A 14,655-nucleotide genomic window follows, 5' to 3' on the forward strand; every position below is an offset into this window, starting at 1 on the left:
ACTCGGGACGTTTGCCTTTCGATAGAGCACTGCCAGCAAAAGGCAAAGGTCCCAAGTTCGAGTCTCGGTCCTGCACACAGTTTTAATCTGCCAGGAAGTTTCATATCAGCGCACACTCCGCTGCAGAGTGAAAAATCTCATTCTGGAATTCCTAAGCATGTTTAATACATTTACTGTGTCGAATACCCGATAATATGTTTTGCTATGTAAACGAACCCAGAGCCTGAGCTTTGTCGGTCCGCTACTCAGCTATCATAGCTGTTTTGCACAGACCTTTCCTTCCGAGAGGCCCAAACAATCAAAACCATCTGTAGGACTGAGCAGTGATAAAAACAACAGCTGGGCACGAGCAGTAGCCTCGCGGCTCCAGGGGATGCGCAAGTAGTCCAGTGAGGCACGGAAGGGTTTGGTTCCAGTGACCGCAGTAGTGACAATAACCTTCGGCGTGATGACAGATAGTCGCCGTCTGCAGGAGCCACTTACGTCGACCCTCCTCATCAGCTGCTGGAAGGTCGGTGGCTGCGGCCTGCCTAATGAATGGGCAGGGCATACCCGCTGAAAACCATCCCCGCCTCCGTGAACACCGTACATTGACCCTTCCGTGGCCTCCTGCCTCATGTACCTGAGGCAAGTTTAATTAGTAAACAGCGCCCATTTAGGAAGGGGAAGGTAAAGTTAAGTTTCACCAAACCAGAAATGAAGTGAACTCGCCTGGTGCTGTGCAGACATTCCGGAGGACGAAAAGTCTCCTGTGTCTGATAGGTATAAGTGTTCAGTGAATGATGAAATGAAGGTACCATCAATTCATCAATGTCACACAAACTCTGTAAAGCTTCGAAAAAGATATTTTGTTAACATTAAATTTCACTTGTCGATAAAATTCTGTTGAAGGGTAAGGAACGCCAGTGCAACGTGATGTCAACTTTGTAATAGACATAAATGTCTCGTCATGTACATTGCTAATTGTGGAATGGTAGTCCTGAGTAACCGTTCCTTCTAATTGTGTAAAGATTAGTACTTTTTCTTGTCTTTCTTATTTTTCGTTCGCGAGTGTGCATATTTGATTTTTGGTAAATAATGACGTATGCGTTCGTTAACGAGGCCCTCTTATTCCCGGAAAGGGCAGTTGTTAGCCCATTCAGCACACTGGAGGGGCAGCAGTAATCCATAGACTTTTCGTGAACAGTACGTAGTGAAGCCACCCAGACTGTCCTTGCTAGTACCATAAAACAAAGACAGAGAGTGAAAGAAGTAATCCACAGATTCTGATTACAGATTCATGATACCAATGAAATGATGATGAGATTAACCCTACCAATACCAAGGCATTTCCCATAACGCTCATCACCAGTGGAGAGGGACTTTATGCCCACCCGAAATAATATAACAAAACCAAATTCATTAATTGTTGTTGAATTATATTCTTAAAGAAGTACTGAAGCGTAAGTAGGGTATAGAACTTGAAAATACCTTTTAGCACTCACTTTCAATACAGACTTCATGCCCACCACAAAAAATTTAAAAATGCAACTTTCGTCCACTATTGTTGAGTTTTACTCTCAACATATTTTTAAAGAGATATTAATGTGTAAGTAAAGAACTGAACCTTGAATTTTGGGCTGAGTTTAGCAGAAAAATTTAAAACATATTTGAAATCTGGTTGAAGAACTCGTTAAAAACAATATTTTTTCAAAGTGTCGAAATGTAAAGTAACTGATCAGATTACAATTTTTTCGAAAGGTGTACCCCCACCCCTTGGCGTTGCGAGGGTTAATGTTGCCAAGAACGCACCTACCAGCTGCGTTATTTTAAAGCTCACTAATTGAGTCAGTAAATTTAGTATCAAAACGAATTTTCTCCAGTCAACAAGGACCACCGTTGTAGTGCCTACATGACAAACTATCGTTTGAACGGTGCTAAGCATTTCTCCAGTTCAACGTTCAATTAATATGAAATAGCTCCAGATGGCGAATTTTTCTTAAAGTTGGAAGCGTTATTTTCAAACTTGGCCAGAGAGCACTTTAGCATATGGGAACAACAACTGCCAATGCATTCGAAGAACTGGCGCCCAAGTAGAGCCTGTAACCCGAACTTCAAACAACAGAGCTGCGCCACTGGTCTGAGGCAAGAATTAGCACCTCCTTCGCTCAGTTATTTTGGCTACAGGTGCCTCTTCGCCTCCTGCAGAAGCTTACTGAGGAGAGATGCGTGTGGTAACAAAAGCACGGGGAACCAATCTTCGGCTGTCAATTGTATGCAGTCGCTTGAAGACGTCAGATGTTAAGTAGGCCCAACGTGGTAGCTGTCTCGTCATCACCTTGGAAGCAGCAACCTGTACGGAACAGAAAGCAGTCGAATAACATGGTAAGCAGCCAGGCGCACGCAGCAACTACAACAATTGCTCTCGTTCAGTTACACTGAATGCTTCACTCGCATTCAGCACTGTAAGTCCCTCAGCAGTAATGCAGTAAACTCCGTGTGCTGCCCCTGTTTCTGTTAATGTATCTCGATTCTCGTGGCTTGTATTTCTCACTTTCTATGTTAAACTCGCGCAGTTAGCTCTTAATCTACCCCTCTACGTACTGTTTTTCGATTATATCTTCTTGTGGGACACCTTGCCTGCAGCAGGAAGGCTGCTCGCCAAATCGTTTGTAATTGTGAGTGAACAAATGTAATTGTGTTACAGAGCTACCTCGGCTTAGGTGTTTTTTAGGTTCACAATATACTTTCATGTTTAACTTCACTGAAAACATTTCACTCACTATAGCTTTCTGCTGTCCCATTTTTATTAAGTGTGTTACCGACTTGGTAACAAAGCCTTACAAGTAGGTGAAGAAAACGGATGTCTTCAATTGTCCTGGGACACGTGATCAGCTGGTGAGTGACACTCTTGTAGTTTCGTAGGGGAATGGTGTTAGGCCATCCTTCTTTTAATCTCAGGCGCCCCTAATGGGAAGTCCGCCACGATCATTGCACATTCCACTACGATCAAGTGATAAAAACTCCAGACACTTCAAGCTGACACCAAGTTAAACGACTCACATCAAGTCCTCGGTTTGCTTCTCACGTGTCCTGAGGACATCGCTGAGTTTCACCTCGTTATCTATCACTTTCTTCACTTATCACATAGATACTAATTTGTATTTATTTTGAATTCATCCGCCACTGTACAAGCTGCATATCCTTTTGACAGCAGTTATGAGTATAATTAAAATTCTGGAAGTAAATCAGTGTTTCAGTCTAAAATTTCTGATCCCTCAACCCCAAAATAATTTTTCGTGTACATAATTACTGTTACTCACTTTTAACAACAAATATCTGACATTTTGGGAAACAGCATGAACATAAAAATACTGTTGCATTGTTGAACAACTTTATTTGGTGAAATTTCTAGCTAATATATAAATAAAATCAGCACATTTTCGCATTTTATATTTTTCGTCTAAAAATAAAGTATATGCACATGACATAACCAAGGGTATATTCAATACAAAAATTTGAGAAACAGTTCATTATATATGATGAGATGAAAATACTGAGTTTTGTATAACAACTGATTTCTTTCTAGGGAATACTCTTTAGTTCTTTAGTTATTGAGACATCATTTTAAATAATTTCACTTGTTCAGTATTACAATGTGTCAGGAACACCTTGTTCATAATGTATGAGGTTTCAAGTCAGTCACATTTTCACACAGGTAACAATCAACGATCGTCAAATCGAGACGGTACAAGCCAATTTAAATAGATTTATTCAGACATGTTTCCTGACATTAAATTTCTTCCCGGAGTCTTTAATAAATCGAAGGGAAAGATGGAATACATCTTAGAAGTTCGCATCAGTTATTCCTCTCAGCTGTGGGACCAAATCCATAGAAGAATAGCTCCAAATGATTCTCGTTGAACGAACGCAAACAATTCGTTATCTTTGGTGAAGTCTGTGCACTTAATATATTGTAAACATACCGTAAGATGACATAAAATCAACAGTTTCATGTGCAAAGTAAACAGTAGTCTTACGATCTAATTCCAAAACCTATCCGAAATTAAAATAAACTACGCCAATACCTTTTTTAAAAAATAATTACAATGTGTGTGGCTTAATAATTATAAGTGAAATAAGCTAACCTTAAGTTGTGCTGCACACATAATATCCATAAGAAGGGTAAAATTTCAGTTCCATATTGTCTTCCTGTCAAAAATCTGTTATGCAACGCTTTAAATTCACAATAGAGGTAATATCTTAAGCATATATAACACGTACATTGACAATTTATCAGCTCGGTGCTCAGTTTATGTACATTATTATTTTACTTAATACTATCGTTAAGGTATTTTCATACTTGTTTATTATCACTTGCATTCAACGATCATACTGCCGTTTGTAAATGCGGAGCCTCTTATTCCGTCAAATGCTTGCCGTAGAAATATAATTTAATATATCAGAAATAATTCTAAGATGACATATCGGTAGCGGGTATATTTCGATATGCAGCTGCTTTCAAAGGCACTACAAATACGAAAGAGCAATCAACAGTACAATACGTAACACAAAGATTGCAAAAATTGCAGGCAGCTCTCAGCTCTCTTTGAGAGTGAACTTGTCATCCTGTATTGATACAATCGGAAAAAATTTGTGTGTTTCAGTTGCTGCTACCCATGGGTTTCATGCAACCTGCAACGCCTTCAAATACCAAGCGCAAAATCTTCGTATTCTCTCGATCGCTACTCGCAAACTAGTAGTTTTGCAGAAAAAATGATCATGAAATTTTTATAGGAAATTTAATTTAGTTAAATGTACCTTTTTGGAGGTTCAAGGAGAATGTACAAAAATGACCTTCAAACGCGTTTTTCTTGAATAACTCCAAAACTGTGGCCTCCAGCAAAAAGGTGTCCCAGTACTAATACCCATCAGTGTGGGCAGCTGAAATACTCTGTGTGCAAATAATTATGTTGTTCTGCATATTAATCTTCCTTGTAAGTATGATTTACTCACTTGAAGATGATAGCCTGAAATCGAATTCGCGTTCGGATGAGTAATAAATCTATTTGGAGAACTGCAGCCATTTGACTGCTTGTCCTCACAATGAGGGATGAAATAATATTTGTTGATTCAGTTAACAGCGGAATAAGGAACAGTCCTACATTGTTGGAGGGGTTACACATGGTCTTGGACTGTAGGAAATCAAAGAAGTATGTCTTCGGTCGCGTGGAGAAGACAACTGCTTAAGAGAAGTACGTCAGCTTTCCCTGCACTGTACAGAAAGCCGGCGTATATGTAGTTTCTGATACAGGAAAAGCTGCTCTGTAGGCGAGCAGTAGTGCGACACGAAGGAATCCGCTGATTTGGGAGAGAAGGGAGGTCGGTGGCAGTTGGTCCGCCTAGTACCACGAGTAAAAGGCCGGCTGGCGCGGCTGCGGCGCGGCCGTGGCGAAGCCTGCGTGCGGGTGCTGGTGGTGGTGGTGGCCGAAGGCGGTGGCGGCGGGGGCCGCAGAGTGCAGCGACGGAGACATGGAGGAGGCGGCGAGCGCGTGGCTGCCGGCGGCGGGGCTGGCGGCGCGCGGCGGCGGCGGCTGCGGCTGCGGCTGCGGGGGCGACGACACGGGCAGCGGCGCCCACGAGTGCCCGTGGCCGTGGGCGTGCCCGTGGCCGTGGGCGTGGCCGTGGGCGTGGCTGGGGGCCGGCGCGGGCGTCGGCGTCGTCGCCACCACGCCCACCGGGGACGACACGCTGCTCACCGGCACCGGCGGCGCCTCGGCACGCGAAGCCGCGCCCTCTCCTGGAACACGCGCGCTCACATCTGCACAGGCACTACACGATTACAGCACAATACAGGCTGTCTTAACAGGAATGCCCAAGAGTCAGGGATCTGACACGAACGATCACTCAAAGCAATAGATGTATAGCAAAGCGTTTTCCAACATTTTTAGCTGTGTGCACCTGGTATTTTGTTAGGAGCGTGGTAACTAAATATACGAGTAAAAAGTATAAAGACACACACACGCACACCCTAGCATTTGAACCATGTCAGCCAGCAGCTCAGAGTCAACATCGATATCGCGGCGCAACACCAGCTACCGGTAAAATGTACCTGCGGCTCTCATTGTCGCTGTAAATCGAAGGTAATGGATCAGTGTGACTTGAGCAGACGTGCAGGTCGAATGGGCGAATTGTACCTTCAGATCTACATCTATATCTGCATGGATATTCAGAAAATCACATTTAAGTGCCTGGCAGAGGGTTCATCGAACCACCTTCACAATTCTCTATTATTCCAATCTCGTATAGCGCGCGGAAAGAATGAACACCTATATCTTTCCGTACAAGCTCTGATTTCCCTTATTTTATCGTGGTGATCGTTCCTCCCTATGTAGGTCGGGGTCAATAAAATATTTTCACATTCGGAGGAGAAAGTTGCTGATTGGAATTTCGTGAGAAGGTTCCGTCGCAACGAAAAACGCCTTTCTTTCAATGATTTCCAGCCCAAATCCTGTATCATTTCTGTGACACTCTCTCCCATATTTCGCGATAATACAAAACGTGCTGCCTTTCTTTGAACTTTTTCGATGTACTCCGTCAGTCCTATCTGGTAAGGATCCCACACCGCGCAGCAGAATTCTAAAAGAGGACGGTCAAGCGTAGTGTAGGCAGTCTCCTTAGTAGGTCTGTTACATTTTCTAAGTGTCCTGCCAATAAAACGCAGCCTTTGGTTAGCCTTCCCCACAACATTTTCTATGTGTTCCTTCCAATTCAAGTAGTTCGTAATTGTAATACCTAGATATTTAGTTGAATTTACGGCTTTTAGATTAGAGTGATTTAAGGTGTAACCGAAGTTTAACGAGTTCCTTTCAGTACTCATGTGGATGACGTCACACTTTTCGTTATTTAGGGTCAACTGCCAATTTTTGCACCATTCAGATATCTTTTCTAAATCGTTTTGCAGTTTCTTTTGATCTTCTGATGGCTTTATTAGTCGATAAACGACAGCATCATCTGCAAACAACCGAAGACGGCTGCTCAGATTGTCTCCCAAATCGTTTATAAGGATAAGGAACAGCAAAGGGTCTATAACACTACCTTGGGGAACGCCAGAAATCACTTCTGTTTTACTCGATGACTTTCCGTCAATTACTACGAACTGTGACCTCTCTCCCACAAGGCACCTCCTCCTCCAGCACAACTTAACTCCAGTAATAGTTTACCATTTATCTATATTCAAAGAAGATACGTCACTGCTTGCTGAGACTGCATTCAAAATTAAAAAAAAAAATTATTCAATTTGTATCAACAATGTTTTTTATAAGACTTCTTGTCTGATCATGTTAATGGACTTTATTGTATTATGTTCATGCACTCTATTTTTTGGAGTTGAAATGGGAGCTTCGCAAACGCTCCATGAGGTGCAACACACCATAAGATGTGGTCATACAACTACGAATTCAGCTCTCCAGTTGACATGGTTGCACAATAATTTGTCAAAGTGCGGGGTGTGGAGGGAAGAGACATCCAATTTCAATCCAAGGCCGATAAGAGTCGACTGTACCTGGTAATTTGTGATTCTTGGGAGATTTCTCGGCCTGGGTTACACTTTACCTGAACAGCTTGGAAAGTGTAGCTTTCAAAATATATTTTATCAATCTTTATTTAAAGCCAGTTAACTATAAAATTGAAAGCATGAAAACTGCAATACAATCGATTAACACGATCAGATATGAAGCTTTGTAAGCAGACAGCTGCGGCATAAATTGAGTAAGAGTTTTTAAAGTTTATTTCGTGATTTTTCACTTTGAGGAGTATTAATCAGTGGCATTTTTGTTGGTTATTTTTGTTGATAATTAGCAGGAATTTCTCGTTGTTTTCTGACATAAAAATGACAATTTTAGAATCTTGCCCCCTCTTGCTCATAATGAATGAGACGTCGAGTTCAGAAAGAGGATAAAGTATACTATTAATGTAGCACGCCATGACCTGTGTCCACAGAACTTTCAGCAAATTCAGACTGCAGGTAGCTTACATATAAACGACATACTTTATTGTGTGTAACGATCATAAAGTGGCTAAAATATCTTATTACGCAATTAGTTTCATCAGTGAGTCAGCATCAGACAGATTCTCGGATTTTTTTCGTGCATACTGTACGTCCATTGTTTTAAAATACGTTACGTATCTATTAAGCACTGTGAAGGTAGATGAGCCTCGAGGAAGGCTCGATAGCGTCTAACCCAACATACAGTACAACCTGTGTTGTGCCCTGGGCACATCTTCTAGTCACAGAATCAGATAGCGGTCTGAGGAATCTTGTCCTATTTAGACTGCAGAATGTCATAGAAATCTGCATTATTTCGGTACTCTCTTCCCCTACCAGGTTTGTTCAGTACCTCCCAAATAAGTTCTATCGGATTTGAATCCAGACTTTGAATTGACGAAATAAAAACTTCTGTCTTTTTCTCTCTTAATATACCCTTGGACACACTCTGAACGATGCTTTGGGTCGTTGTGTTTTGAAAGATTTTTTTCTGTCAGACGATAGAACATGTTTCTCCAAAATGTCCCTATAGTTAGAACCTTTAGTGATACTTTCTAGGCTATCTGAAGGACCCACAACTTGTTCTTATAAGCATCCACGTACCATAATGTTTACTCGTCTGTGATTCATGGATGGATCCTAATAGCGTGGATTGGATCCTTCATCTGTAGGACACGAATATACTGAACCCTACAGAGAGACATCAAATTAAATTTACTTTTATCCCTCCATAACATCTAGGACTAATCTGTTTCTGTACACTTGCAGTGTTCTTTAGCAAAGACAGTTCTGTTCTTCCTATCTGCTGACCTGACGAAAGGTTCCTTGTAAGGATGGTGCCTGCCAAACGCTGATTGAAAAGTTGACCTTTTACTGCACGTACATGAACTACTCCATAATACTTGTTCGTATCAAGCCGTATAGTTTTCCTAGGGTCCGCTACAGGCTGTCTTCTACTAATTCTGCCAGCTTTGATGGCAGTTTTTTGGTGCTAGGCCTTGTCATTGTTTGTTGCTCATATAACCAATGAGCCTACAAATTTTAATGCAAATAGACACCAGCTGTCTAGATACTCCAAGTGCAGGATCAACGACAGCCTTTGTTTTACCTTCTTTCAAAACACTCCTTCAGATCTCTGGAACATTCTTTACATGTCGGTATCAGCACAATCCTGTATTAATTACTATGAGTTTCTCTGGAAAAGATTACCATTCACAATTAAGAAAAGCGGACATTAAAATGTTGTTTCAAAACCCTTTTGATCTGCGATGTCTCTGCCAATAAATGCCAACATGAATTTTGGAGAAATTATCGTGTTTTGAGTGTTGTTTTTCATTAAAAAATTCATGTCTCCCTGCAATAAATGAAAACTAGCAATTGAAAGCTTCCTTTTTCAGACATAAACTACCGTTCATATTGGAGATAAGCAATAAAAAATCATTCAGATAACATCAGCAGGACTCTCAGACTGTTCGCTGCCACTGTTATCGCCTACAGGAAAGTATCGTGAAAAGATTACCGGAACAACTTAGACCAAATTTTTGTTGGATGTGCATAAATGCTCTTAACAAAATGAGAAGTCCAGGTGGCATGCGATTGCATGACTTCTGGGAAACTTTTGCAGCCTAGTTTTTTCGTTTAAATACCGGTGGTTAGTTGTAAAAAGTGTTATGAAATAAGGCGAACGGATGACGTCAGTTCTAGGGAAGGCAAAAGGAAGAAGCTGCTAGTTCCAAGATCATCGTTCGTTTCTGTACAATCTTCTGGTGTTGCTAGTTACCGATATGCAACAGCATAATCTGTGTCCTTCCTCACGAAGTTTCTGGCGTTATCCTCTAGTTCGCTCGTATACAGGTGAGCTGTGATACCGGAATATCTTCAGAACTTTGCTTTCCTCGAGAAAATAGTAAAGACCAAATTCGCATGAATGACAAGCGTCTATACAGTGGCACCATCTGCGTTCTGCTAAATGATGATCTTGTTGGTGAAGCAGAGAGCAACTCGTTTTTTAAAAACTAAATCTCTGCTTCTATACATATATTTATGAACTGGGAGAAAATGAATAAAGTCATGCTGAAATGTTTTCATTTTTACCAAGATTTGGAATAAGTATCCAAAAAGGAGTTACTCCAATATTTGCCCTTTGTAATGACTTTCAACCTTAAAACATCTAATGATTCTCCTCGTAAAGGATTCCTGATAATGCAATAATATTTCCTCGCAAACGCCTCTACAGTCATTTCTGATACATCAGTAATATTAACACAAGTTGACACACGTTCTCTTTACGTTCAGAAGCGTAATGTCTGGCCAATTTGTTGTAGTCTCTCTTCAGATCCAGCTCATAGCTCCCATGCTGTCGTGTTTTTCGTAACTAACGTGTTGAATAACCTTTTACTTGGAACCACGTATTACCACATTCTAGAAGGCTAAGATTACCATTAATGGTAATTCGTCCCCCAGAAAATGTGAATCCGTTTTTCCATTTTAGATGCATCAGAAACAACGAGAAGCAGCAAATTTGCTACGGATTATTCCATACTGCATGTTAACTGACCAAACTCGAGGATATTCTCTGCGCAGACAATGCCAGGCATACTGGGTTTCTGTGCTGAATGTAGTGTCAGTAGACTTTACCGTGATTCGAGAAATAATTGTCTCACAACAAGAACCAATGAAAAAACTGTATTTATTTCTATTTTGTCACAAGAATACTGAGAAAACAGATGACGATTATGATAACCGATGCTACGAAGTTCTTTATGCAAAGAAATAAGATAAGGGTACAAGAAGTGTTTCAATAAAATTCTGAGGACACTAGGCTGTTATATTAGGAAGTTACGAGCAGCAACAGATGGAGAACTTATGCATTACTTACAATAATCTCATTTTTTCCTTTACAGCTCTTTTTTTTTCTTCGTTAGTACGCTTCCGCTGGTGGTTAACTCTTGAAGAGAGCGGTAAAATGGAACATGAGACGATATTCGCACGAAAAGAGCGAAAGTATGTGCAATGTTACTTTTCTTTCACTTTTAACTACAATCACTTTAATCTGTTCAACAGAATGTTCGTTTCTGCTCCTACTTAACCTCTTAAAAACGACTCGCACATTATGAAAATCTGTCTATTGTGGCGTTCTAGAATATAGGCAGAGTATAAACACAGACCATCTACATCTACATCCATACTCCGCAAGGCACCTGACGGTGTGTGGCGGAGGGTACCTTGAGTACCTCTATGGGTTCTCCCTTCTATTCCAGTCTCGCATTGTTCGTGGAAAGAAGGATTGTCGGTATGCCTCTGTGTGGGCTCTAATCTCTCTGATTTTATCCTCATCGTCTCTTCGCGAGATATACGTAGGAGGGAGCAATATACTGCTTGACTCCTCGGTGAAGGTATGTTCTCGAAACTTCAACAAAAGCCCGTACCGAGCTACTGAGCATCTCTCCTGCAGAGTCTTCCACTGGAGTTTATCTATCATCTCCGTAACGCTTTCGCGCTGCTCTCCGCTGGATCTTCTCTATCTCCTCTATCAACCCTATCTGGTACGGATACCACATTGCTGCGCTTTTTTTATAGATTTTTGCAACAGGAGGCCCTGCAATGGACGTCCACGTCCAAAACGATGCTGTTCCACAGGAAAATATGGTTCAAATGTGTCTGAGCACTATGGGACCTAACATCTGAGGTCATCAGTCCCCTAGAATTTAGAACTACTTAACCTAAGGACATCACACACATCCACGCTCGAGGCAGGATTCGAGCTTGCGACTGTAGCAGCAGCACGGTTCAGGACTGAAGCGCGTAGAACCGCTCGGCCACAGTGGTCGTCTTGTTCCACAGGACAAAAAAATGGCTCTGAGCTCTATGTGACTAAACATCTGTGGTCATCAGTCCCCTAGAACTTAGAACTACTTAAACCTAACTAACCTAAGGACATCACACACACCCATGCCCAAGGCAGGATTCGAACCTGCGACCGTAGCAGTCGCGCGGTTCCGGACTGAGCGCCTAGAACCGCTAGACCACCGTGGCCGGCTCCACAGGACAGAGAAAGTACAAAGTCAGCACGCTTAATGCTTAATAACTCTCTTTTTACATTCACATATTCACCTCCCTCCTTGGTAGAGGTTATGCAGATGTTATCACATTCCATTTAAACTCTGTGTGTGCACTTGTCTTTATAACTTCAGTTTCGTGCCTCATTTGAAGAAAAAAAATGTACAGTTATGTAGTTATACTTATTTTCGTCTTCTTATAGTCTTCACTATGGAAAATGATTTATTCGTGATGCAACTCTCCACTCTAATCTATCCCGTGCAGGCTGCTTCATCTCTACATAATTATTGAATCCTACATCCCTTAGATCGTGCTTATTGTAGTCAAGCATTGGTATCCTTTTACAATTCCCCCCCTCCCCCCCCCCCCCCGGCCGCATTCTTCGATCCATTGCCACAGTTTCACGATTCCTTGATACCTCAGGGAGTGTTAAATCAACCGATCCCATCATTTAGTCAAGTTGTTTGTTCTATAAATTTCTTTTCCCTCCAGTTCGATTCAGTAGGCCTATTTACTTACTTTCAGAAAAAAATTCCTTCCATTTCAATCCCTCTTTCTCTCAGGTCGTTTAATCGTCTCCTATTCTCCGTGAGCCTATTTTCTATCACAAGCGAGACTGTTCGTAGTAATTGATGGAAATATCACCGAGTGAAACAGCAATGATATCTGGCGTTCCCTAAGGAAATGTTATCGGCTCTGTTAGATTGTTAGCAGATGACGCTGTCGTTTGCTGTGCAGTTAAGTCATCAGAAGATCAATACGAATAACAAAAAGGTGTAGACAAGATATCTGCATGATGCGAAAAGTGGAATTTATAAAAAGTTTGAAGTCCTCTACATGTTTATTAAAAAGAGGCCATTAAATTTTGCTTACACGATAAATCACACAAATTTAAAGGCTGTCGGTTAATCTGAATACCTAGGGATTGGAGTTATGAACAGTTTAAATTAGAATCTTCACGCAGAAAATATTGTGGGAAAAGCGAACCAAAAACGCAACAAATCCTCTACAGAGACTGCCTAACCTAGGCTTGCACGTCATGTGCTAGAGCATTGCTGTGCGTTTGGAATCGGTGTCAGAAAGGGTTGACGGAGAACATCGAAAATATGCAAACAGGGGCAGCACGTTTTGCGTTATTGCGAAACAGGTGAGTGGCAGCCACGGATACGACACGGGAGCTGGGGTGGCAATCATTAAAACACTTGCGTTTTTCTTTGCGGCGCCTTTCACAAAATTCCAATCATCAACTTTCTCCTACGTATGTGAAAATATTTGTTTGATTTCCACTTACACAGGGGGAAATGTCCATCGTAATAAAATAAAAGAAATCAGAGCTCGAGCGGGAAGATTTAGGAGTTCATTTTTCCTACGTGTTATTCCAGAGTATAAAGATCGAGAAATATTCTGAAAGAGGCTCTGTCAGCCCTCTGCCAAGCTCTTGGATGCGAACTCTGGAGTAGAGATGTACATGTAGAACTGAAGCACAACAGTTTTAGCTCATGGGGCCACGGAGTGCCCGAATAAAATAAACGATATGGAGTAAATTTAAATGTTAGGAAGTTTTTTCTGAAAATGAGAAAGTTGGTAAAGTATATTTTGATAAATGCCTACTTTTCATAAATGCTTGTCTTACTTTCTCCGGTCTGAATCTTATACCCTATCTACCTAGATCATCATCAGCTATTTTGCTGCAAAACTGACGGAAGTCACCCATTACGTTTAGTATCGTACATCCTAATCTCAGTTTCTCTGCGTCACAAAATTAGTCCACAGCTCGTGGTCTCGCGGTCGCGTTCTCTTTTCCCGAGCACGGGGTCCCGGGTTCGATTCCCGGCGGGGTCAGGGATTTTTCTCTGCCTCGTGATGACTGGGTGTTGTGTGCTGTCCTTAGGTTAGTTAGGTTTAAGTAGTTCTAAGTTCTAGGGGACTGATGACCGTAGATGTTAAGTCCCATAGTGCTCAGAGCCATTTGAACCATTTTGAAAGCTCAATGTTTTTATTTCTCCTTTCTGAGATTTTATTCTCTTTCCAAATTTCTCCCCTGTTTCCTTTACAGCTTAGAATACGAATATGCAATCAATAACAAGGGTTCCTAATTATAACAGATGTTCCCTCTTTTTCAGAAAGCGGTCAGTGCCGTCTCTTGAGTCCCTGCCACTCAAACGAATTTAGTTTTTACTGTTTCCCTCTGTGGTGTACTCCTCTCGATACATTTTGATATCTAGTATTAAGTAACACGCATTTTATACACATCCACGTCTCGATCCCTGAGTCAACAGATGGGGACGTTTGCAAGACAACAAACATCTGCACGAACAGTTCGACGACGTTTGCGGCAGCAGGGACTAACAGCTAACCATGGCTGCGGTTACCCTTGACGATGCATCACAGACAGGAGCGCCTACGATGGTGTAGTCAACGACGAACCTGGGTTCACGAATGGCAAAACGTCATTTTTTCAGATGAATCCAGGTTCTGTTTACAGTATCATGATGGTCGCATCCGTGTTTGGCGACATCGCGGTGAACGCACATTGGAAGCGTGTATTCGTCATCGCCATACTGGCGTAT

At 41.7% G+C, this 14,655-nt stretch overlaps 1 long non-coding RNA gene across 1 annotated transcript in view; it reads right to left on the reverse strand.

Moving 5' to 3' along the window:
• Positions 1-5,717: 5,717 nt before the first annotated feature.
• The window catches only part of LOC126176853 (uncharacterized), a 46,138-nt gene continuing 37,200 nt past the window's right edge, over positions 5,718-14,655 (reverse strand). Inside the window, exon 3 of the long non-coding RNA XR_007535679.1 lies at positions 5,718-5,779. This is a non-coding gene — a long non-coding RNA (uncharacterized LOC126176853). The remainder of the gene's footprint in view (positions 5,780-14,655) is intronic.

The sequence above is a fragment of the Schistocerca cancellata genome, chromosome 3 (assembly GCF_023864275.1).
Source record: "Schistocerca cancellata isolate TAMUIC-IGC-003103 chromosome 3, iqSchCanc2.1, whole genome shotgun sequence".
In the NCBI taxonomy this organism is placed as follows: domain Eukaryota; kingdom Metazoa; phylum Arthropoda; class Insecta; order Orthoptera; family Acrididae; genus Schistocerca; species Schistocerca cancellata.